This window comes from Camelus dromedarius, chromosome 3 (assembly GCF_036321535.1).
Source record: "Camelus dromedarius isolate mCamDro1 chromosome 3, mCamDro1.pat, whole genome shotgun sequence".
Taxonomy (NCBI): domain Eukaryota; kingdom Metazoa; phylum Chordata; class Mammalia; order Artiodactyla; family Camelidae; genus Camelus; species Camelus dromedarius.
This window is the reverse complement of record NC_087438.1, coordinates 59,162,671-59,186,692: the sequence shown is the minus strand read 5'-3', so window position 1 is coordinate 59,186,692 and position 24,022 is coordinate 59,162,671. Positions and strand designations below refer to the sequence as shown.

At 37.3% G+C, this 24,022-nt stretch overlaps 1 long non-coding RNA gene across 2 annotated transcripts in view; it reads right to left on the bottom strand.

The window, feature by feature from the left end:
- Positions 1–1,745: 1,745 nt before the first annotated feature.
- The window catches only part of LOC105099636 (uncharacterized), a 42,972-nt gene continuing 20,695 nt past the window's right edge, over positions 1,746–24,022 (bottom strand). Inside the window, exon 3 of one of the 2 annotated variants that reach the window (XR_010380479.1) lies at positions 1,746–1,940. This is a non-coding gene — a long non-coding RNA (uncharacterized LOC105099636). Of the gene's footprint in view, positions 1,941–17,885; positions 18,844–24,022 lie in introns of those variants that run through there. The other variant, XR_838112.3, reaches the window with a different exon arrangement.

The following is a 24,022-nucleotide window of genomic DNA, read 5'->3' as shown; positions in this document are numbered from 1 at the left end:
CTCCCGCTCATGAAAGAGGACGATTGTGCTCAGTACCACTTATCCGGTGCCAACAATCTGGTAAGCCTTCTATTCAGCACTACACCAAGGCTACGGCAAGGTGACCCGGAGTTTGGGGCCGAGGTCAGGGAAAGGGCACTGCCTGAAAAATGAAACTAGTCAAAAGGAAAGAATCCTAGGAATGGGTGAGGTTAGTCACCCACAAAAGTAGCCCAATCCAAGAAATGGCATAGAAAATCATTTTTTAATGAACCCAAAGCTCTAACTCTCTTAAATAATCTTGCAGCTCCTTGCAGGCTGGTGCTAGGATGCTCTGAAGCATGATCATAGCCATTAGCACTTCAACACTAAAATTCCTAGACTTCCTCGACTCCTTCATCTCTTCTTTTCACGTTCCCAAATTCTCTCCTCGTTTCTCTTCCCCTCTTTCCACCACCACCTCACTTTCAAAACTAAAGACCAGACACTAGGTATAAAGACACCATCACCTTGTTATTTGAAACCCTCTCCGAACGCTGGTCAGCTTTCCCTTCCCCACAATATTCCTGGTACCTCCCCAAAGCGGCAGAGTGTTGAATACACGGATATGTACACGATAACCGTCAGCTGGTCATGGAATGCCATGGGTACCCATTTTAAATAAGCTCTTTCAAGGTTAAAGGAACCTTAATGCTTGGAATATTTATTTGCCCTTCCATAGCTTTGCTTACCTCATGTGATGCATATGAGTACTTACATGGTGCCTGTTACGAAGAGAGGCTGCAGGATGAAGGAACACGGGCTTAGGGTTATTTATTTTCAGCCTTCTGAATTAAAAAAATAAAAATCAATGACATTTCTTCCCCTGGATGGCAAGATAAAAACATTTCACAAATACAACTATATTACTTTAAAGATGTGAAAAGAATAGATTTACTTTGAAAAGGATTTTTATTTTAAATTGGTGGCCAGAGCTGATATGTGCAACTAAAATGGTTACTATTCATCTGGTTTCTTTTTCTAAGAAACCCCAAAATCATAAAGTTAGGAAGTATTTGATTACTTTTCTCTTCAGTGCATAGGATGAAGAGGGAGATTTCAAGTTCTTTTTGTTTCATATTTGTTTTCAAGAATTCATATAAGGAAGTCAATTTTATACAAAATAATTTCATAAAATTACTTTTAAGAGAGTCAGTTTCCATAGATCATTTTCAGTAGGTCATATAATATAAGTCTTTCAATATGAGCTCCTTACTTTTATTAGTGCATTATAAATTATTTATCTTGAAAAAATACATTAAAAACAGAATTAGAGTGTCTTTGGTTTATATAGCTCACAGCATTACGTTAAAATAGTATAATGCATGTTATACAGAGAGAAATGTAAATATGGCCTAAAAGAACATTTTGAGTCAGTTTCACATTAAACATTGAATAGAAAAGTTGACTTATCTTTAAATAAAGCAAGTCACTACATCACTCTGCTACAAGCAAACATTTCGTTTGTAAATAAGGATGAACTGACAGTGCTTGAAAGTATAGTTCATCAAAATCACAACAAGAAACCAAATATTATGAACATGTAAAATTCCATGTTTATTTAATATCCATTACATAGCCGGTTCATTGAAACCAGGCTTTGTAAAGACAAATAACATTTCTGATGAGCATAAACAATATCATATAGTTGAAATTCATCCTGTATTTTCACATGAATAAAGATGTCATTACACAAGAGTTCCAACAATAAAGACCTTGCTGTGGATTGGCGTGGCATCTCTCAGCGCTTCCAGGCAGCACCAGCCCCCAGCCCAGCAGCTCTGCTTCAAGGGGCTTGGTGATCAGCAGGTCCGCACTCAGCAGTCATGGACTCTCCCCCCAATATCTGAGTTGGTGCCCAGTGTGGTCCATGTCATGGGTACCTTCTCGGAGGACACATCCAGAGCTCAGGAAGGGTATTCCTAGGACAAAAAAATAAGAAAACAAAGTGAAAAACTAAACGCAATATGCAGACAATGTAAAAAGGCTCACTCTGGTCAAGGCGAAGGATGAGTGTTATGCTTTGTGAACATCAATGATTATATGTTATAGTTACACGTATTTATTAAAGTTTACTATGTGCCAGGCACACTGTTAAGCACTTTTTAAAAATTAACCACCTTACAAAATGGTCATTAGAATACTTTAAAATAAGCACTATAATTATTTCTGTTTTATAAATAGAGAAACTAAGCTTGACAGACGTCAAGAAAATTAAACGTGATTCATAATAAGTAGTAAAACCAGGATGTCCTTTGTGGCATCAAACACAGTGCAGGCAGGACCGGTAGCTCCCTATGGCTAACATCATGGATGAGCTGATGGCTTCCTTGTCAAAGCCATTCACAGCCCTTTTTTTGCATTGCTTGTCTTAATTATGGAGGCTGGAAAACTAAAATTCTTGATATTCTAAAAAGACTTCTTTCTGTCTCACTGGTAAAATTTTAATTTTTCTTCCAATTTTTATAATCCAGACCACAACACAACTCTCCTTGCTCCTAGGAGTAACCATGTGATAGATTCTGACCAAGGAGATGTAAGATGAAATTGGTAGCTGGGGCTTAGCAGAATTTTTTTTTAAGAGATAGACTCAGTTGTACAGCAGATCTCTAGTTATGAGGGTAGATTTCATGTTAAGTGTTCTAACCACAAGAAAAAAAGAAAGAAAGAAAGAAAGAAAGAAAGAAAGAAAGAAAGAAAGAAAGAAAGAAAGAAAGAAAGAAAGAAAGAAAGAGAGAAAAAGAAAGAGAGAAAGAGAGACAGGAAGGAAGGAAGGAAAAATGGAAAGAAGAGAAAAAGGAAAAAGACTCCTGATCTCTTCATGCTTTCATCCTTCTTCTTTACCTATCCCAGGTTATCCATCCTCAGATTTGTTGATACATAAGGGGGAAAAATCCTTTCTGCTAAGCCACGTTAATTTGATACTTGTGGCTGGCTATACTGATTACCTAAAACTGCTTTTTAAAGTTTTATGACTTATTGAGGGAGTGGGAGCAATAATCAGTAGTATTTGTCAAATAAAAGGATAAATGATTGAGTCATATATCTTAATTGTGGGGTATGCTGTACCATATTTCTACAATGAAATTAATGTCGGGTGAGTTTCCTTTCATATGGATGCTAAATACTAGCACATCTGAAATAGCTCTCAGTTCTTCTTGCTATAAGAATGCAGGTTAAAAAATAGGATAAGCCCTCTGGCTTATGTGCACAGAAAGACGGCTCTAGCCTTGATCAGAGGGCTCCAAAATCCAGAACTGAATTCATTGTTGGGCCTGGCAGAGAAGGGGAGGAGAAAATTCAGGAGGGAAAATAAGAAATTTTTGGAGAAGATAAGATACTCAGGTTAAATTTTTTCTATTAAGTTGAACAAAACCCACTTTCTAATTCCACTCCCTGTGTTAAAGACTGAAATCCCATCTTCAGTGCTCACTGTGGGTGTGATCTTAGATAAGGCTGTTTCACCTCTCTGAGATTACCAATTGTGTTCAACCATAAAGTCAACATTTTGCAACCCATCTCATAGGATTGCTTTTAGAATTAATCAAAACAAAGAATGTGAATTGCCTAGTACTGTGCCTGACATATAGAATGCAGTTAACAGACTTTAATCCCCTCCCCCCCACAACCCACTTCCCCATCACTCAACCCCTTTGACGGAAGGATGACTTCAAAGACTGCTGTCTAATCTTTGAAAGCACTCTTCTTTTTCTTATTTCATAGTCCCATCACCTACAAAGACAACATTTGGTTGGACACAGATATTAACGAAAGAAATGCCTCCTACCTAAGACAAGCTTTCTGAAGACAGTAACCGTGTCTTATCAGGGTTTATATTCCTCAGAAACTTGAGTTGCTAAAGATTTTCCAGGATATCTGAACAGAAAAGAATTTCTGAACCCACTGTATTAAAATGTAATGATTTATCAGTTCAAATGACTCATCTTTTTAAGGTACAATCTTGTCAGTATTTACTATTCATTATGCACAATGCTTGAGGACCTATAAAGCAATTGTGAGCCAAAGCACCCCATTTATGGATGATAATATGAAGGTGTAAAAAAAGCAGAAAACAAAAAATATCCTCTAATATAACGGTTGTTTACTGTGAATGATTCCCTGTGCTGGGCGCCATCATACATCATTGCTAATCCTCTCCACAACTCTGCAAAATGAGGGTTATAAGCCCCATATTACAGAAAGGAAAGCCAAGGGTCAGAGACTTGACTGGCATTGATGAATAAGTGAATTCAAAGTGCCTTAACTGAAGTTTGCCTTCAGATCTCTCAGATTCTAATGTTTGAGCTCTGTGCGTTCCACATACTGCATCCCAGAAGACGAGCAGATTATGAATTTCTGGGACCCAAAAGTCGAGAAAATCATATCTCTAGTTTGGTTTTGGGAACTTAATTATTCAGATCTATAACATCAACATTATTTATTCCTAGTAAAAAACAATAATAATGTCTAATATTACCATTGCAGCATATAAAGATCTCATTTAATTTTCACCCCATTTCTGTGAGGTACATATTATGACCTTCTTATAAAAATAGATGTTGAAAGTTAAGCAGAGAAATGGTTTTTCCCAAGTAACAGACCTTAGACTCACACCCTGACCCCATCGCCTAGTAGAGTTCCTTCTACCACGTTGCCACATTCTGCTCTCCATGCTGCTGTGCTTAAATTTCAGTGAAAAAGGACAAAGGTAGGGATGAGGACATGGAATAATTACCATCTCTAGTCCTTCTTCCTTCCACTATCTAAAGTGCTTTCTGGTGAACAAAGATTTTTTCTTTTTCAAACAAGGTGTCTTCTGAGAAGGGATTCTGATAAAGCATGGATTCAATAAAGCAAGTCTTCCCACTGAGCATAGTTGGTCAAGTATTAGAGTGATTTTCTAAAGGTCCTTAGTTCAAGCTTGGTTTTCAGCGTGTCCTTTTTCTCTTCCTTAATGTCTGCTCTCAAGCGAGTAGTGAGTAATCACTTTACGAGCTAGAATAGCCCTGGGGTATTTAACAGGTGCTGGAACTCATGTCTAGGTCACCAGTTCAGATCCAAAGATATATGGTTCTCTGTTCTTCAAACCTGTGACTTCAAGCAGTAGGAACAGACCAATATCTTTAAAGTAGTTTATTGTACCACAAAACCATTCTTACCTGCTTTGATTTAGAGGTACTGGTGAGAAATCAACTAGCATTGTTAGCACTGAGAACTAGCAGGGCGGTAACCATCATTCATTCCACTGACACACAGTATGTCTCTTATGCTGTCTAGAAGTGAGACAGCTGGATGTAAGCAACCAAGTGAAGTGGGATAACATATATTCCTTTTAAAAATTCAATTTGAGTTTGGGAAAGGTGGAATTAGGGTGAGCAGCAGAAAGAGCAGCAAGGAATAGTTGACAAAGAAGGAAGATAATAATGAGCCAAGTTTGAACTACATTAGATCAGAAAGAATGATGAAATGAGTCACAAGCTAAACGTAGGAAGGAGAGTCACATGCCCAATATATCAACTTTGAAAACTAGAGAACCTGGGACAGTAAAGCAGAAAGTCAGTTAATTCCACACTCAATTATTCTTGATTAGCTTTTTGATGATCTTTAAATATTTTAAAACATTGTCTTCAGGTATTATTAAGGAAGGATGCCTGGGTCTGGAAGACTCAATAATATTTACAGATCCTATCCTGGTTCCTGGAATGAGCCAAAGATGTAAAGGTGTCCTTTACAGCCTAGTGCTTGTAAAGGCTTCTTTCTGTTTGGTTGTGCCATACCTTGCATATTTCTCATTTTATTCCTTCTTGAAACCCTGTTTACAATTGTGAAATGCCATATTAGCAGGAGGAAGCACTTTAATTTCACTGTTCTAACGAATGTTTACTAATTTAATCTTTGCAACACACCTCTGAAACAAGATCTATTCCTACCCCCATTTTATAGATGAGGAAACTGGCATAGAGAGAGCTGGCAGCTTTCCAAGGTCATGGAGATAATTAACCAGTGAAGCTACGATTCAAACTCAGGCTGTTTTCTCCAAGTCCTTACTCTTAACCACTACACCATATTTAAAGCAGTTAAAATATTTAATGCAGTTAAAATACTTTATCATCTTTTAAGAATAAAACTTTAGTTACAAACAAAGCTATAGGTATGTGTCCAAATATTTAGTGATTGTATAACTGAGCTGAAAAATAAAATAGTGTTTTATTCAGAAACTATGATTTAATTCCTAATCTACTTAGGTGTGCAAATTATATTTTTAGAAATAAAAAGAATGTAATTTTATATACAAAATTATAATAATTATTACTCAAGAGACTCCTATACTCCTACCATCATTTCTGGCACTGTAAACATTGTTTGTATTAATGAAAATGCTGGTTCAGTTGGTGGCATTTCAAACAAGGAAGCAGAGGCTGTACTTCCAACCTGAACATAAACATAATTGGAAAAAGTAATGATGAACTAAAGTATATTTACACAAGCATTTGAAATAATGGCTCATGAGTCCTGTAGAACATTTTTCCCCTTTTAAAACAATCATACACAGAACCCTACTGGTTCAATTCTTGGCATCTTATTCATGCTATAAATCTCCCTGCTGGATAGGAAATCTAGTCCATATCACCACCATTTTTCAACTTTAGCGCAACTCCCTTGCTGAGTACTTAGATGAAGTAAGATGTAAGGATTTCTCAATTTGTTTCATTCTTTTTTGATATTAGAATTTCAACCAGTGGCAATTAGGATGACAAACTCCTAAACTTTATGTAATAGTGTGGAAGGGTGTGATGGGAGTGTGTGTGGGTATGTGTGCATGGTTTATGCATGTGCCCAACCAGAGACCACTGCAATGATGACAAAAATTTGGGACTAGAGACTGGTAAATATACATTCTCTGAGGAAAACGCAAATTAAAAATGAGGTGGACTTTCCCTCAATTGCATATTTATTTAACCAGTCAAAGTCATATAAAACCCAACCTCATTTCAGGCTTCTTGAGAAGTAAACCAAAAAATGATTAAACATCTCCGATAAAAGTGTGCAGATGTGGCTGGAATTCTAAACATCACAGATGAAAAAGAAAAGAAACTTCCTACGCTTCAAAATACAACAAAAACAAATCCCAAACCTATTCTGACCAAAAAATCATTTCCAGACGATCTAGTGAGTAAAGTGTGAACGTATCAGCCTGAAGCTTTTCTGAAGTTTTCCTGAAAGTTGCACATTCAAGTTTCCATCTGTGGCCCTACTAGAAGCATGAAATTTCCATCTGTATGTGTGTGTATGTATGTGTGTGTATATATATATATATATCTCCATCCCAGGCATATACCCTCCAAGAAGATACCAGCATGAAGTAGAATGGGGCAGTGGTTCTCAAAATGTGATTCCAGAACGGGAGTTCCCGTGAAAATCCTCCACATAGCCTGTGGATGGAGGCTGATCAGTGGCCGTGGTCATCCTTTTCGTTCTGGTACAAGTGAATAATTTACTTATGATACATAGTAAAATTAGATGTCAGCTCATTAATGCCTCGTTAAAGAGAACACTAATGCTGATGACTTACTTTAATGGGTACAGCTGAAATAGGAGGAGTAGGCAGTGGATTCTTGGCTCTATCTGAGTGTCCCAAAGATTGAAATATTTTTGTAGTCTTATTTGTGGACACTGATTTCTATGGCATCCTGAGACTTCCAGACTACTGAAGATTTCCAGACAACTGTATTCTACCAGAAAAAAGGTTTACCCATGCTAAAGGAGGGAGGTTTCAAATGACTATTCGGGGTGTAATTGGAATGACTTCTCTTACTCTTGAGCTTTAACCATCCCCACCACTGTGGTACCTCCCCAAAGTGAGCATGGTTCATAAAGTCTTCAGCCGGCCCTTTGGCACATTAACATATTCTTCCCAATCTCACAATGGTAGCACCTTAAGGGAAATAATTATGGCCTTTTCCCCTTTTCATTTTTCTTTTTTTGTATCCTGAGTGCCTGAGTCTGCTCCATAGAATCATCTTGAATGAATGCATGCAGATACCTGAAGTAGATGCTTTGCTGTTCAGTGATCCTTGATTACCTACATGTAAAATTACTATCATAAGGAAAGTAAAAAACATAATCCTAATGCTTTTTAGAAATGTTCAGCCACCTCACACCATGCCAAAATGTCTCCTTGTATAAAGGGCGGCTCCATGACAACCTCACTACTCTGCATCATCATTTGCAAGGGAACTTTCACGTCATTGTCTCCCTGCCTCAGGTATATGATGCTATATTAAAACCCCTCTCTCAACCCCAAGCTTTAGTCCCCTGAAGCTTAGGTGTCATTACCAATTCCATGCTGTTTTGAAATAGCACCTAGACCATAGGGCTCAAGCATCTTACAACATGCTCTTTCATGAACACCCATGTTTTGGAGAAAACGACCCGTTTGTCACCATTCAGGGCTCCTAATGTCAGGTCACTTCTCTGCTAGTACCTTTCCGGCCACCAGAGGTTGTGGAGGAGAAATACTGTGAAAAGACTATTTATGTCTGATCACTGAAGCAATTAAACAATGCATCAGATTAAAGTGATATCACTAACCTAATAAATTCTTAAAGGACTGGAGGAGAGAAAAAAAATGGATGAACTTTGACTTCAAATTTGAGTTTTTGAGATATCTACCTCGGAACTTAACATTTCCAACTTGCATCTTGCTGTACTTCCGCATAATTATTCCTTCTATGTGAAATGTTCTTGTTCCCTCCAAATTCAGTCTTCTGGGATCATCTTCAGTATGACTCCTCTGTGAAATCGTTCCCAATTGTGTCATTAAAACATGTGCTTGTAATTAATTTCTTACACACATTTCTCCTTGGTCAAATTCTAAGGCCTGTGTCGTGTTCATCGACATTTATCTACATGTCTCCATAACATTGAGTGTCTGATTAGTGTATATTAGATACTCAGCCAACATTATGTTCAATGTAAATAATTGAGTGCAACACCTCTCAGAGATTTCAGCTCCTTCTCCCTAAAATAGAATGTAGAATTAAGCCACGAAAAAGAAAGTCACCTTAAAATTTGTTATGTTTAAATTATTATTTAAAAAATCCACTCATCAAGGATGGATGAAAGAAAGAAAAATTTCCCCTTTGGCCTTACATCCTTGTCCTTTCAGAGTGGGCAAAAATCAAACATTATCATTCAGGACAATTTAATTCTCATGGTCCTGGGCTGCTTGATTATAATTATCTGCTGTAGCACTACCAAAGAAGAGGAAACCATATAAAAGGTAAAGGCATCTGCCCTGACAAAACTAAGTTCCAAACAATCCGAAGGTCTTCACTTTTTCTGTGATGATTATATATCTGAGGGGTCAAGCTCTGGTCATTTCCTCAAGCAAATATGATGAAACCAAAAGATCCAATAATATTTTTAATTTATAGTATCTCATTAGAAAATTTAAATTTTGCACAAGTGAATTATTAAGGTTGCAAATAACACTAGTTTCCTTTAGAGAATTATTTAAAGCTCTCTTTAAGTACTTATGGATAACAGAGAATAAGAAAATTCTTACATGACTGGTTAAAGGGCAAAGGTATGTGTGCTATTGACAGAGGGGCGGGGAGGGTGGTGGTGGGGAAAATTCCAGGTGACTTCCATTCAACTAAATAGCGTGGCCCGTATTTGCTGAGCAGAAGAGCTAAGCAGTAGGTCAGTTTAGGAAGACTGACATGAAAGATGAATGACTACTGAGTCAGAAGCCCTGGCAACAAAATTAGTGTTGTTTTTTTTTTTTTGTTTGTTTTTTTTACTGAAAAGAATGAATGCTTTATATAGCTAACTAAGGTGACTTCTCCTCTGTCAGCTAGGTACAGGCAAACCTTGAAGATCTTGCCGGTTCGGTTCCAGACCACCACAGGAAAGTGAATATTTCAATAAGGTAAGTCACAATTTTTTTGGTTTCCCAGTCCACAATATGTTTACACTGTTCTGTAGTCTATGCAGTGTGCAATAGCATCATGCACCAAAAACAATGTACGAGCCTTAATTAAAAACTACTTTATTGCTAAAAAATGCTAACCATTATGTGAGCCTTCTGCGAGTCACCATCTTTTTGCTGGTGGAGGCCCTTGCCTTGATGCTGATGGCTGCTGATCAGGTGGTGGTTGCAGAAAGTTGGGGTGGCTGTAGCAATTTCTTAAAATAAGACAGTGATGAAGCTTGCCTTGCTGACTCTTTCACAAGCAATTTCTCTGTAGCATGAAACACTGTTTGATAGCACTTTACCAATGGTAGAACTTCTTTCAAAGTTGGAGTCAACCTCTCAAACCCAGTCACTGCCTTATCAACTAAGTTTATGTAATATTCTAAATCTTTTGTTGTCATTGCAGTAATCTGCACAGCAACTTCATCAGGAGTAGATTTCTTCTATTTTCTTTGCTCATCCATAAGAAGCAACCCCTCACCTGTTAACATTTGATCATGAGATTGTAGCCGTTCAGTCACATCTTCAGGCTACACTTCTATTTCAAGTTCTGTAGTTATTTCCGCCACAGCTGCAGCTCTTCCTCCACTGAAGTCTTGACCCCCTCGAGGTCATCCATGAGGGTTAGAATCAATTCTTTCCAATTCCTGTCAATGCTGATTTTTTGACCTCTTCCCATGAATCACAAATATTTTTAATGGCATCTAGAATGGTGAATTTTTTCCAGAAATTTTTCAATTTGCTTTGTCCAGATCCATCAGAGGAATCACTGTGTGTGGCAGCTATGGCCTTACAAAATGTGTTTCTTAATTAATAAGACTTGAAAGTTGAAAGTACTCCTTGATCCATAGGCTGTAGAATGGGTGTTTTGTTGGCAGCCATGAAAACATCATTAATCTGGGGTGACCGGGTACATTGTCAATGAGCAGTAATATTTTGAAATGAATATTTTTTTCCTGAGCTTTAGGTCTCAACAATGGGCTTAAAATATTCAGCGAGCCACGTTGTAAGCAGAAGTGCTGTCGCCCAGGCTTTCTGGTACCATTTAGAGAGCACAGGCAGAGGAGGTTCAGCGTCATTCTTAAGGGTCTTGGGCTTTTCAAAATGGTAAACGAGCACTTCAATTTAAAGTCACAAGCTGCATGAGCCCAAAATTAGATTCAGTCTGTCCTTTGAAGCTTTGAAGCCAGGTATTGACTTCTCCTCTCTAGCAATTAAAGTCCTAGATGGCATTTTCTTCTGAAAGAAGGCTGTTTCATCTACCTTGAAAATCAGTTGTGGTGTAATCACCTTCATTGATGGTCTCACCTAGGTCTTCTGGATAACTTGCTGCAGCTTCTGCATCAGCAATTGCTGCTTCACCTCTGATTTTGGAGGTGGTGTCTTTCCTTCAACCTCATGAACCAACCTCTGTTAACTTGAAACTTTCCTTCTGCAGCTTCCTCACCTCTCTCAGCCTTCACAGAATTGCAGAGAGTTAGGGCCTTGCTCTGGATTAGGTTTTGGCTTAAGGGAATGTTGTAGCTGGTTTGACTTTCTATCCAGACCATTAAAACTTTCTCCATATCAGCCATAAGGCTATTTTACTTTCTTATCATTCATGTGTTCACTGAAGTAGCACTTTTAATTTCCTTCAAGAACTTTTCTTTTGCATTTAAAACTTGGCTGGCTGTTTGGCACTAGAGACCTAGCTTTTGGCCTGTCTCGGCTTTCAACATGCCTTCCTCACTAAGCTTAATTATTTCTACCTTTTGACTTAAACTGAGAGATGTGTGACCCTTCCTTTCAGTTGAATACTTAGAGGCCATGAAAGGGTTATTAATTGGCCTATTGTCAATATTGTTGTGTCTCAGACAATGGGAGACCCGAGGAAAGAGAGGGAGATGGGGAACGGCTGGTCAGTGGAGCGAGCAGTCAGAACATTAGTTAAGTTCACTGTCTTATATGGGCATGGTTTGTGGTGCCCTAAAAGGATTATAATAGTAACATCAAAGATCACTGATCACAGGTCACTATAAAAAAATAAAATAATGATTAAATTTTGAAATACTGTGAGAATTGCCAAAATATGACAGAGACATAAAGTGAACAAATGCTGTTGGAAAAATAACGCTGATAGACTTGCTCGATGCAAGGTCACCACAAACCTTCAATTTGTGGGGGGAAAATAAAAGAAACCACACAGTATCTGTGAAGCACAATAAAGCAAATTGCGATAAAATGAGATATGCTTGCACATACTTTGAGTAAAGTACACCTCGAGGCTCAGTTCCCTAATCTGTAAGTGGGGCCCCCGTAACATCCTTCACAAATGAGCAGAGGCGGACCGGAGATGAAAGGGTGAAAGCTAAGACAGAGGATGCTACTGGGTGCTGAATTGTAGAAGAAACATCTGAATGGAAGGCTGAGTATTGCGGTCTATTCCAATGACAATACAACTATAGGATGACGTGGTATTGATAAATAAGTAAATAGCTCTTTGTGTCTGATTCCTCGCTGATGGACCAGGAGAGGTTTTCAGCACATATAAAGCCGTTAAAACTTCTAAGCAAAAGCAAAGACTTAAAAGTCACTTGTGGGTCACAGAAACTAAACCGGCTCACGCTGACACAGGTTGCTAGAGAAGCATTGTGGAGTCTTCACACACAAGGCGTGTTGCTTTCTAGTCTAGCCCCTCTTTCTTTTCAAGGGAGGTTACAGGAGAGACGTTTATAAAGGTTGGGCACTGAGATGGAATCCTGCATCACTATGGTGCATGACATGATAATCCTGGATAAGGGATGACGGCAGTCTCACGAGTGAGTCAGGATGCTGTCAAGATGAGTTCTGGCCCTTGTGAGAATGGTTCACAGGTGATCCCCAGTTTCACAAGGTTGCCACATCTGCTTGGTCAGATACGCTACATCAGAAAGAAGTCTACTCATGAATTCTTAGAAGAAAATCTGAGAGAACAGAGCAATATCTTTCTCCCCTGATGAGCTATGTCCAGCAGCCTCCCGTCACTGATTCCGTAGTGTCAGGCAATACGGCGCCTTTGAATATGCCAGAGACTGAACCTCCTCTCATGGCTATTCACCTGAGCTCTCAGAATCAGGAATGAAATGTCACAGGGTCTGAAAATGGGAGTCCTTAATACGGGAGGGTATTAGTTACTTGAAAAAAGTAGTAAATTTCCTCTGTCCCTAGTTTACAACCTGGTTGTTACTTAGGCATTAAGAGAAGCAGCCTAATTATTTCCCATTTCAACACTTGGACTTCATACTTCGTTAGTAGCTGTTAGTTCTTCCTTTAGACCACTCAGTGACACAGATGTCTATTAGTCCCATGGTTCGAGTAAAAGAAACTGAGACAGAGCAGAGTTAAGGAATTAGTTCCCACCCGCCTGGAACTTTAAACATATTAAATGCTTATGCTGGTCCACCTCTTTCCACATACAGTGCAGACCGGAACACCCAACGGATTGATTAACCAGTTTGACCCTGCTGCCCACCTTTTCTCCTCCTCCATTCCTGCAACGAGGGACAGGCTTCAGTTAACAGAAAATAAGTGGACAAGATAATAAGCGGAAATCTTTTATTGAATTTCTTAAAAAAGCCAGTAGTCCAGTGACCATTCTATCATTCTGAAATTTTGTTCCTTGTCCTCCGGAATATCTCCTTAGCTGAGTGGCCAGTACCTCTGAGGCCCAGAGTCTCTTTTAGTGGAAGGAAATTGTGTTTACATTCCTCTCACATCTTGCAGAGATAGTTTCTGTCAAGAATCTTTGGGTTTCATGAAAACCTCTAGGTTTCTTTTCTCAGATCATAAGTTTAATTATAATATTTTTAAGATTTGCAAGACACATAATTTCCCCTTAACGTGAACTTTTCCCTAGTAGCATTTTAGCTTTGTATTTCAATGAACTCTTGTACATGTTTTAAAAAAAATTCATTGGTTAGAAAATTAGTCTTGCTATGTTTCCAAGTATTCAAGACTTATAAATTTAAAACAAAATAAAACAGTTTGATTTACTTAGGAAAACTAACCTCAAAAGAGAAAAAAAAATACTTGTTAAGCTTTGAATTTAAACTTAAAGTTTCATACTGGGGAATTTTTTCCCCACTTGTCTTTTTAACTAACTCATGTCTCACAAATCTAGTTTAATTTTCCTAAGAGCTAAACTGAGTTCCTCTTCAATAACCTTATCTAGCCATGAGAATGAAGAAATTTTTTGCTTGTTTGTTTTTCAAGGTCAGACTTAATGTATATTGTTCACAAAGTGATGAGGAAAAGGCCACTTTGAGGAAAGTTATTTATACTTGTCATTTTTTGGAAATGATTCAAATGAAGGGGTGATATGTACTTGCTGAGTGGCCCATAGACTGCAGCCCTGACTTTGGGATGCTCTGTCCTCTTGAGGCTTGGGGTTTCCTCTCTGTCCAGTGAAACAGGTGGTCTCCAGCTGCCCCAGCTGTAGTCACTCACACAGACATCGTGGTTTTTAACATATAAGTGACTACAGCCTTTATTTAATATTCGAACTACTGTGCAAATACCACTGCAGTAATTTTTACTGAATTTTTATCTTTAAATTAACTTATTTTTAACTTAAACAATTGTGTTTTAAAAGGAAGTTTTGTGGCCCTGCCGTAAACAGACAATAACCAGGAAAAAATTAACTTCATGAAAACCGTATAGTCCTGTTAAGTTCTAGCTCCACACTGTTGCCTGCTAAAGACTGAGCCTGAGGCTTGCCTTCTATTTCTTAAAAAGGAAAACTGTTGGATAGTTCTTTGTCAGCACCAGCCTGACTTTCTTCTTGATACAATTAGAAGTCTCAAAAAACCTGAAATGTAGTGAGTTTTTCATTGTATTGTTCAACATCGACATGCCTCCTAAAATTATCTTGTACACACTAATGGTACACATCCCTCAACCTGGGAAACACTGGGTTGTATGTTGTCCAAGGCCTCTGCCAGCTATCACAGTTTATTATGCTGGAAGTCAGGGATTGCAATTTACAGACACGCCGGAGACACAGAGGTACGTTACTCTGCTGGTGTTTGAAAAGCTGAGACACAGACATCTGGTAGGAGAAGCTGACTCTTCTCTCTCCTCCGTGACTCTGGGTAACTTGTTCAGACATGAAAAGATAATGAGGAAGTGTGAATAAGAGCAGGAGTGAGGATTCAGCTGGTCAATGTGATCTGGTTGTTGCAGAAGACCTTTATCTAACAATCAAATTGGAAAATGTCATTAAATCAGTCAAAACGATTTTTAGTGGCGCCGAAAGGCAAATGCTGTGATCAGTTTAACAAAGTAGCTGTATTTTGATAAAGAATTGATGCAGTTTTGGTAATATTGCCAAACTTACTCAACTTCAGCTTGCTCTAATGGCCCAGTGACCATTTACATGATGAAAGTGATTGTTTTAAAAACTGAAATGAATAGCTATTTCTGCTTATAACTTTGTGTTTGTTTCTTGCTATAAGCTTGTACAGTTAGACACAGAGTGAAACCTCGGTTCAAGAACTTTACTTTCTCGTTCGTGGACTTCTGAAGGATGACCATTCTGACTGGTGTGAGGTGATACCTCACTGTAGTTTTGATTTGCATTTCTCTGATAATTACTGATATTGAGCATTTTTTCATGTGCCTATTGGCCATTTGTATGTCTTCACTGCAGAACTGCTTGTTTAGCTCTTATGTCTATTTTTGGATTGGGCTGTTTGTTTTTTTCTTATTAAGTTGTATGAGCTGTTTATATGTTCTGGAAATTAAACCTTTGTCAGTCACATCATTTGCAAATATTTTCTCCAATTCTGTAGATTTTTTTGTTTTGCTTATGATTTCCTCTGCTGTGCAAAAGCTTATAAGTTTAATTAGGTCCCATTTGTTAATTTTTGCTGTTATTGCTATTGCCTGGGTAGACTGTCTTAAGAGAACATTGCTAAGATTTATGTCCGAGAATGCTTTTCCTTTGTTTTCCTCTAGGAGGTTTATTGTATCTTGTCTTATGTTTAAGTTTTTAATCCATTTTGAGTTGATTTTTGTATATGGTGTAAGGGAGTGTTCTAGCTTCATTGTTTTACATGCTGCTGTCCAGTTTTCCCAACACCACTTGCTGAAGAGACTTGTCTTTTCTCCATTGTATATTCTTGCCTCCTTTGTCGAGATTAATTGACCATAAGTCTGTAGATTTATTTCTGGGCTCTCTCTTCTGTTTCATTGATCCATATGTCTGTTTTTATGCCAGTACCATGCTGTTTTGATTACTGTAGCTCTGCTGGAAAGGGTGTAGAGAAAAGGGAACCCTCCTACACTGCTGGTGGGAATGTAGTTTGGTGCAGCCATTATGGAAAATAGTACGGAGATTGCTCAAAAAATTAAAAATAGGCTTATCTTATGATCCAGCAATTCTACTCCTGGGCATATATCTGGAGGGAACTCTAATTCAAAAAGATACATACTCCTCAGTATCCATAGCAGCACTATTTACAATAGCTAAGACATGGAAGCAACCTAAATGTCCATCAACAGGTGACTGGATAAAGAAGCTGTGGTATATTTTTATAATGGAATACTACTCAGTCATAAAAAAGAATAAAATAATGCCATTTGAAGCAACATGGATGGACCTAGAGATTATCATTCTAAGTGAAGTAAGCCAGAAAGAGTAAGAAAAATACCATATGATACCACTCGTATGTGGAATCTAAAAAAAGAAAAAAAGAAGATACTAATGAACTCATTTACAAAACAAAAACAGACTCTCAGACATAGTAAACAATCTTATGGTTACCAGGGGAAAGGAGGTGGGAAGGGATAAATTTGGGAATTTGAGATTTGCAAAAGCTAGCCAGTATATATAAAAATATTTCAAAAATAAATTTCTTCTGTATAGCACAGGGAACTACATTCAATATCCTGTAATAACCTTTAATGAAAAAGAATATGAAAATGAATATATGTATGTATATGCATGACTAGGACGTTGTGCTGTACATCAGAAACTGACACATTGTAACTGACTATTAAAAAAAAAAAAAAGACTACTTTCTCCTTTGTAGGGCTGCTAGAGTTACACAAATGACCAAAGCTTAGAATCTTTCTGTTACCTAGCATGGAGTAAAATGAGTAACTAAAGCTGACTCGCATAGAAAGTAGTAATGGAAAATGAGCAGGGAAATTCATTGTTATTTTTTGACTTCTACTGTGAACATAAAACTGTGAACATACTGACGATTGAGATATCACTATTTTTCAATAATCCATTTTACTTGGCAGGAACTCCAAGGAGTTCCATCCATCTGCCTGGGACTTAGAGGTGATACTTTTCATAAGATTAAAGCTGGTGCTAGTCACTTCAGACACTCACTTCTGAGTGGGAGATAGGCGGATCACCCTCACCGAAAGCAGCCTTACAAAGTGCCCAGGGCACCTGCCACTGTGAGACTGCATTTTCAGTTAGTGCAAGCTGCTCCCTTCTGCTTTCACCTACTTAATTCTTACTGCACTCTGCTTAGAAAACAAAGAACACAGGCCAGTCCTACAAGTTGCAAGGCAAATTACCCACAGTATCTGCAGAACCAGACCCCGGGTTAGGATCTAGAAATTCAGTGGCTTGGTGTTTTGCGAGCAAGAGCCGAGGAACCAGGAGACCTGGGTGCCAGGTCCCAACTAACTGTGAGACATTGAGCAACCCTCTTGTCTTCACTGATTTTTAGTGGGAAAGGGTGGGGAAGGGATCTTCCTAGTCATTTCTTACTTTAACATCCTTTGATTCTGTCTACTTCCTATGGTATTATAATGATACCTAGCATTAAAAATATTATTCACTAATCCCAGACTTTAAAGTAGCAACCCACTCTGGCAGAAGGTTTTAAAAAGAATAGGCAGCTTAAACTCATATCAAGTCATGCACTTTATTAAGGAATTAATAATAGACTCACAACTAGACAGATACTATGTTTTTGGTTTGCTGGTTAACTCATTGACTCTGCTATATATTGACCTTCAGAAAGCTAAAGAATGATGGGTATGGACCTAACCATTAGGTAATTGATCTTCAAACATACCTGCATTAATATTTTATTGATTACATTTCATTTTAATTGTAGTGTGGTTAAAATTCCAACAAGTATCTTCCTTTATGTGAAAACCCCAGAGAACAGCAGCTTTGAAACATTTATCATAAAAATAAACACAGACAATTACCCAACAATTATGCTTATAAATGTCTGTGACTAGATGAATATAGATCTTCTTGTAGAAAACCAGTGATTGTCTGGAGTTTTATCAGGAGAGCATGTTTCCACAGATATGTGGAATATTCCTAACCTAGAAGCCTAGCTGGGAAAATAGCTCTACTATTATTTATTTGTCCACAACAGCTTCATTCTACAACCTAAAACTCAAAGCCAAAGACTATGTTTTCCAAACACTTTGTCAAAAGCAAAAGAATACATTTATTTATTTTAAATTTGAGACAAAATGTGATAATTTGTCATCATACAATTTTAAATGCTAGTGTTCTTTTTTCCAAGAGCAGTGGTCTAATTTTAAGCAAGCTAGCAGGGAAAGGTAATTTCGGTTAGCCCCCATCTGTTGAAATTCGGCTATCCTAAATAAGTAAGTGGTAAACTTCAGTAGGAGTTTGGCCCAGCTTATTATGAAAGTTGCTCCAGAGAAATGACCTTCGGTTTGCTGGAGTCCCCTCCCTCGGGTCATTCATTCAGCACACCAGTGAGAGCCTACTGTGTGTCAGGCACATAGTAGTCTTCCGACATGCATTCCTCATCACACACTAAGGCATCCAGTGACCCAAGCTTGGGACCACATTTCAGAGGCCAAATATCAGCTCGCTCCTACAAATGGAAAAGAAAAGGAAGTCAGAGCTAGTAACCAGGAAAAAGTGTTCCATGCCAGTGATCCCAAGACCTCCTTCAGTTCCGCCCTCGCTTTCCTGAATTACGTACTTTCTACACCAGATTCCCTTCCGAGAGAGGAGGCAGCCTAGCAAAGAGGAAGAACACTGCCTCCGTAGCCAGACAGATTTGGTTTTGAATGCTCATTTCTCCACTAGCCAGATGTGGAACCTGGCAAGTTTTTAAAACCTCTTGAAGCCTAAGTTTCTTCTCTAAGTTAGAAATAATAATATCCTACCCAAGGTTGCTGCAGGGATAAGATGAGATAATGTGAGTAAAGCTCTTAGTACTGCTTTGCAAATGATAAGCACTCAGGAGAGTGTAGCTTCCATTTAATCTTGTCATTAGCGGAGAACAGCGATGACAGATGAACTAAGATTTATCAAGTTCCTTGTACTCCTTGGGCAAAAAGAGGTTCTGGAAATTATCCTCTCTCCCTCCTCTCCCCCCCCCCCCAACTCACTCAAGTTTCTTCTTTATGAATTTGAGAGCTAATTCTCTAATTTTTGTACCCTCTTTCCTTTCGTCTCCTCTTTCTAATTCTTCATGATTCAGTTTAGAAATGTCACTGTACATCAGCATAACCATCAACAAAGCAAAAGAGCAAAAGTAAAACAGTAAAAATTCAAATCACTAGCTGAAAGTAGTAAATATTCCTAAGTGGTGAAATTACATGATAATTTTTACCTTCTTCACATATGCTTTTTTTTGTTTTCCAAACTTCTACATTAACATGTATTATTTTTATAAGAAGAAAAAAATGTACTTTAAAAAGTGTGTGTGTGTGTGTGTGTGTTTTGTAGCCAGGGGAATTTATGTATTAAGCTCAGTTAAAGGTACGGTTGTAGGAGATTGTCTAAAATGACCAGAGCATGCATGAATAACAAAAGAAAACTATTTTAGCAAAAAGCTCAGGACTTAGAGTTAAAGACATTGATTTAAATCCTAGCACAACCATTTAGTAGCTGTATGACCTTAGTCACTTAATATAGCTAAGCCTCATTTCTCTCATCCATAAAATGGGGTAGTATTACCATTCTCTAGTGATTCCTTGAAGATTAAGTGAGATTGATTTGAAAAACGTATGATCTATGGTACGAGTTAGAGCTCAGCTGTATCAGTTGACTTATAACCTGAAGAGTATCTAAATATTTTTTTAAAAGATTAACCAGAAAATTTAGACCAAAGCTTCTACACTAATTAAAATTATCTCATGCATTTGGATGTTCCATCCATACCTGAAATATAACATGGTAAAAACTAAAACTTAATATTTTTCCACATAGTCCCTTCCCAAAGTAGCTCCTTTTCTTTTATTTATTAGTACTGTTGATGAAAAAGGTCCACTTTATAGTTCCCTACACTAATAACATCAATTCATTCCGACTTCTGATTTTGCAATATTCAGTCTGTTCCTTGTTCCAGCTGAGGTTTCCACTGAAATACTGGTTTGATTTCACTCTTTTTCTAAACCTCAGCACTACTGGCATTTTGGGCTGGGCTTTTTTTGTCGTGGGGGTCTGTCCTGTGCATTGTAGGATGTTTAGTAGCATCCTATGTCCTGGACCACATATTTTGTGATGACCAAAAACGTCCCTAGACATTGCCAAATGTCCCTGGGGAGGCAAAATCACTCCCAGTTGAAAATCACTGCTGCACTTTTCTCATGTCCCGTAATAATAACCCTCTCCAGTTACACCATGTGGCGACATAATACTAGTAATAGTATTGGCAACTTTAAAAAACATTTACCCCCAATTTAGTGTTTGAATCTAATTGTTACAATGAATCTCCAGTTTCCAGAGAGTTGTATAAGAGGATGCAGAATATGTTGCATTCACATCTCAGATATTCCCTGAATTACACAAGGTTTTGTGTTTGTCTGGTTTGAAGGTGTTCTGCATTATTAAGTGAAAACGTCTCCCGCATCACTAAACTCACTCTAGAAAGTAACCATTTTTTTAAAAATGGCCTCACTTGTTTATTTTATTTTGTTATGTTAATTGCATTCAATATGTATTTTTTTGCATATTATCTTCTTGCTTATTTACATTAGAACACATATTGCAGCGGAGAAGGAAAATGCAATCTGTACCTGATACTGTCTGCAAACCACACCAACATATTCACTAATGTGTTCATTAAATGTTAAATAAGGAAGTATTATGTGTTTTTTACTATCCATAAATCCTTAGTATATTATTATATAGATGTCTAAGAGTGTTTTAATGATGTTTAGGGGAACTGCTTGGGTTTTTTACATGTACTAAGAATGCATTATTGTTCTTCCCATTTAAAATAATAACATATTTGCTTTGCTACACAAAAATTTGCCTTCCCATATGTTTTCAGAAGTGGATTACATTCAGATAACTAGGAATGCCTATAATTATATTCCTTGAGCATTTACTATGTTAGGCTTTGTGTTAAGTATTTCACATACATTCTCTCTTTAAAATAAACTGCCTTAAAATAGATAAACAGCAAGTTTATACTGTATAACATAGGGAACCATATTCAATATCTTGTAATAACCTATGGTGAAGAAGAATATGAGAATGAATGTATGTATGTTCCTATGTGACTGAAGCACAGTGCTGTACACCAGAAATTGACACAACATTGTAAACTGACTATGCTTCAGTAAAAATATATTTTAAAAATAAATAAATAAAATAAACTGCCTCAACAGAGGTACCTAGGAGAAAGAATAGAGAATGGATGTGGAAGAGAGGTAGAAGACTTCATTTTAAATTTTTAGAAAATATGTAAGTAATTCTGGTTCTTAATCCTGAGATGAGATAAAAATCCACTGTCCTCACTGTAAAGATAAGACATTCCCACCCCTCACTTTCCATTAACTTCTGCATCCTCTGAATTCTGGCTTATGCTCCGCCATTGCATTAAAACTCTTATCAGTCATGTTCATCAACAGCCTCTTGTGGTAAACCCAATGGGTTTCAGTTCTTATCCTGTGTGACTTCTTGACTTTTTTCTTTGTAACACTTTTGATCATTTAGTCTTTTTAAAATATTCTATTCTCAAATATGTATCCTCATGCCAGATTTCTTGCCTGATCTGTAGACCCTGAATTTATTTGCACCCTGGACATCACAACTTAGATGTCTTATGGACACACCTATAATTCAGTTATTTGAAACTGAATTCATCACATCTCACTCCCCTAAAATTTGCTCTTCCTCCTGTGTTTCCCATTTCAATAAATGTGTTCATGATTACCTCCATTTCTTGAGGCAGAATTAAGGCATGATTCATGGCTTTTCTCTCTCCTTTAGTTCTATTATCCAGCCAGTCATCAAATCCTGTTAATTCTGTCTCTTCAGTAGCTCTTAAACCCATCATGTTTCCAACCTCCTGCTACCATTTCAGTTCTGAATCTCATAATATTTTGACTATTTTATGCAGCAGTTTCCTAATTGGCCTTCCAGATGGACAACTACATACTAACATAAACTGTTTGTTTTCCTGAATTGGCCAAATACACATGCTAACATAGATAAAAGAGGATGCTTGACATAGCTCTCAGACCATGCAGAACATGGGGCAGGTTCAGCAAGACTGCAGGAAGAAGGCAGTGAGAGGAACCAATAAAGAACAAGCAGGTGTTATGTTCAGGGGGATGATGGAGGGCAGCTAAAAATGATTACCAAGAATCATACAGGAAATGCCAAAGACTGAGGTAAGAACAAGAACCAAGGATTGGCAACTATTGAAACAAACCAAGTGGCAGTAGCAGGATTCATAGGATTCTACAGAATATCTTATTTCTTACACAGGCCATTTTTAATGGACCAGGTGTATACTTGCTGCTACTTGCACAATGGCATCTTAAAAGATGTCATGTAGCATCTTTCTTGAGATACATGGTCTCAAGAAGTGGGGGTAAAACATTACAGCTGTGTATCAAAGTAGGAGATTACTGAATTGAGCCAATGGTTAAAAAAGGGAATGACTGAGTTAGTTATTTGGGGTAAAGGTAATATTTATGTCTAATTGTATGTCTTTTGCATCTTCCCTTCCTCAACTTCATTCTAGGCTCCCTTAATTCAAAGAACTGCCTTTAACCCATATCCCTCTGTCTCTGCTCATAATACCTGCTTAGGGCTACATCAGGCTTCTCCATAGTATAATTTTGCTTACTTTGAAGCAGGATTCTGTACAATTTGTTCTTGCCCCTTACAATGGTATTAGAGAAAGTGTTGACATGATATGTTGGCCTTTGGATAGAACAGTAAATAAGCTGTAAAAATGATTAATTACAGATAAATAATGTATAGCAAAGGATATCATTTTAGCTAAAATAAATATATGGAACTTGGAATATTCTAAAATACTCCAATAACTTTCCTTGGATGTAGATTAAAATAATATTTTGTTTTCCAATCAACATCAATTCCTTGCAAATAGTTTACATGCTCTGGGTTTAAAAAAAATTACCTTCTCTTAATTTTGTATTTTGTAAAAATTTTAGTGAAAGTAGATAAAATTATTTATTGTCTATCCAAATGTTAAAGATCTATATAATTAAAAATTTGAGATCATATTCCTTGAATAGTTGATAAATAAAAGCAATGAACAAAGCAGAATTTGGAAATTGTATTGATTTTTTCAATTTTATGAAATTTAACCTAATGAAGGCAAAATAAACATGGAGATCTGCAAGGTCTGTTTAGCTCTTCATTCTGAAACGCTAAATATTTTTATTTCTTTTAAAACTGATTTTGTGAGTTCCATTGTCCTTAGGGGTGATTCTGAATGCTATCTTTCTAAAGATGAAGAGTTAAGGAATGGATTATATGAAATGATAATAGTAAAGAGTAATTAATAATGATTATAATAGCCATTAATTAATAAACCCATTATAATTACTTATTACAGTGATTTCAAAAAATGACTTTATGTTAATGGATCAATGAGAGAAAAAGGAGAGTCTTTAAGTTTCCAGGAGAGCGGGTGTATGGAAAGTTAATAGAGGATAGAGCTTGTTAAAGCTATCGTCTGAATGGCTTGTCCTTAGACATTTTTCACATATCTTCTGAGAAGACAGGATTTTTTTTTTCTCCTAAGACTCTCCATGTCCAAATGGTTCAGTGCTGAA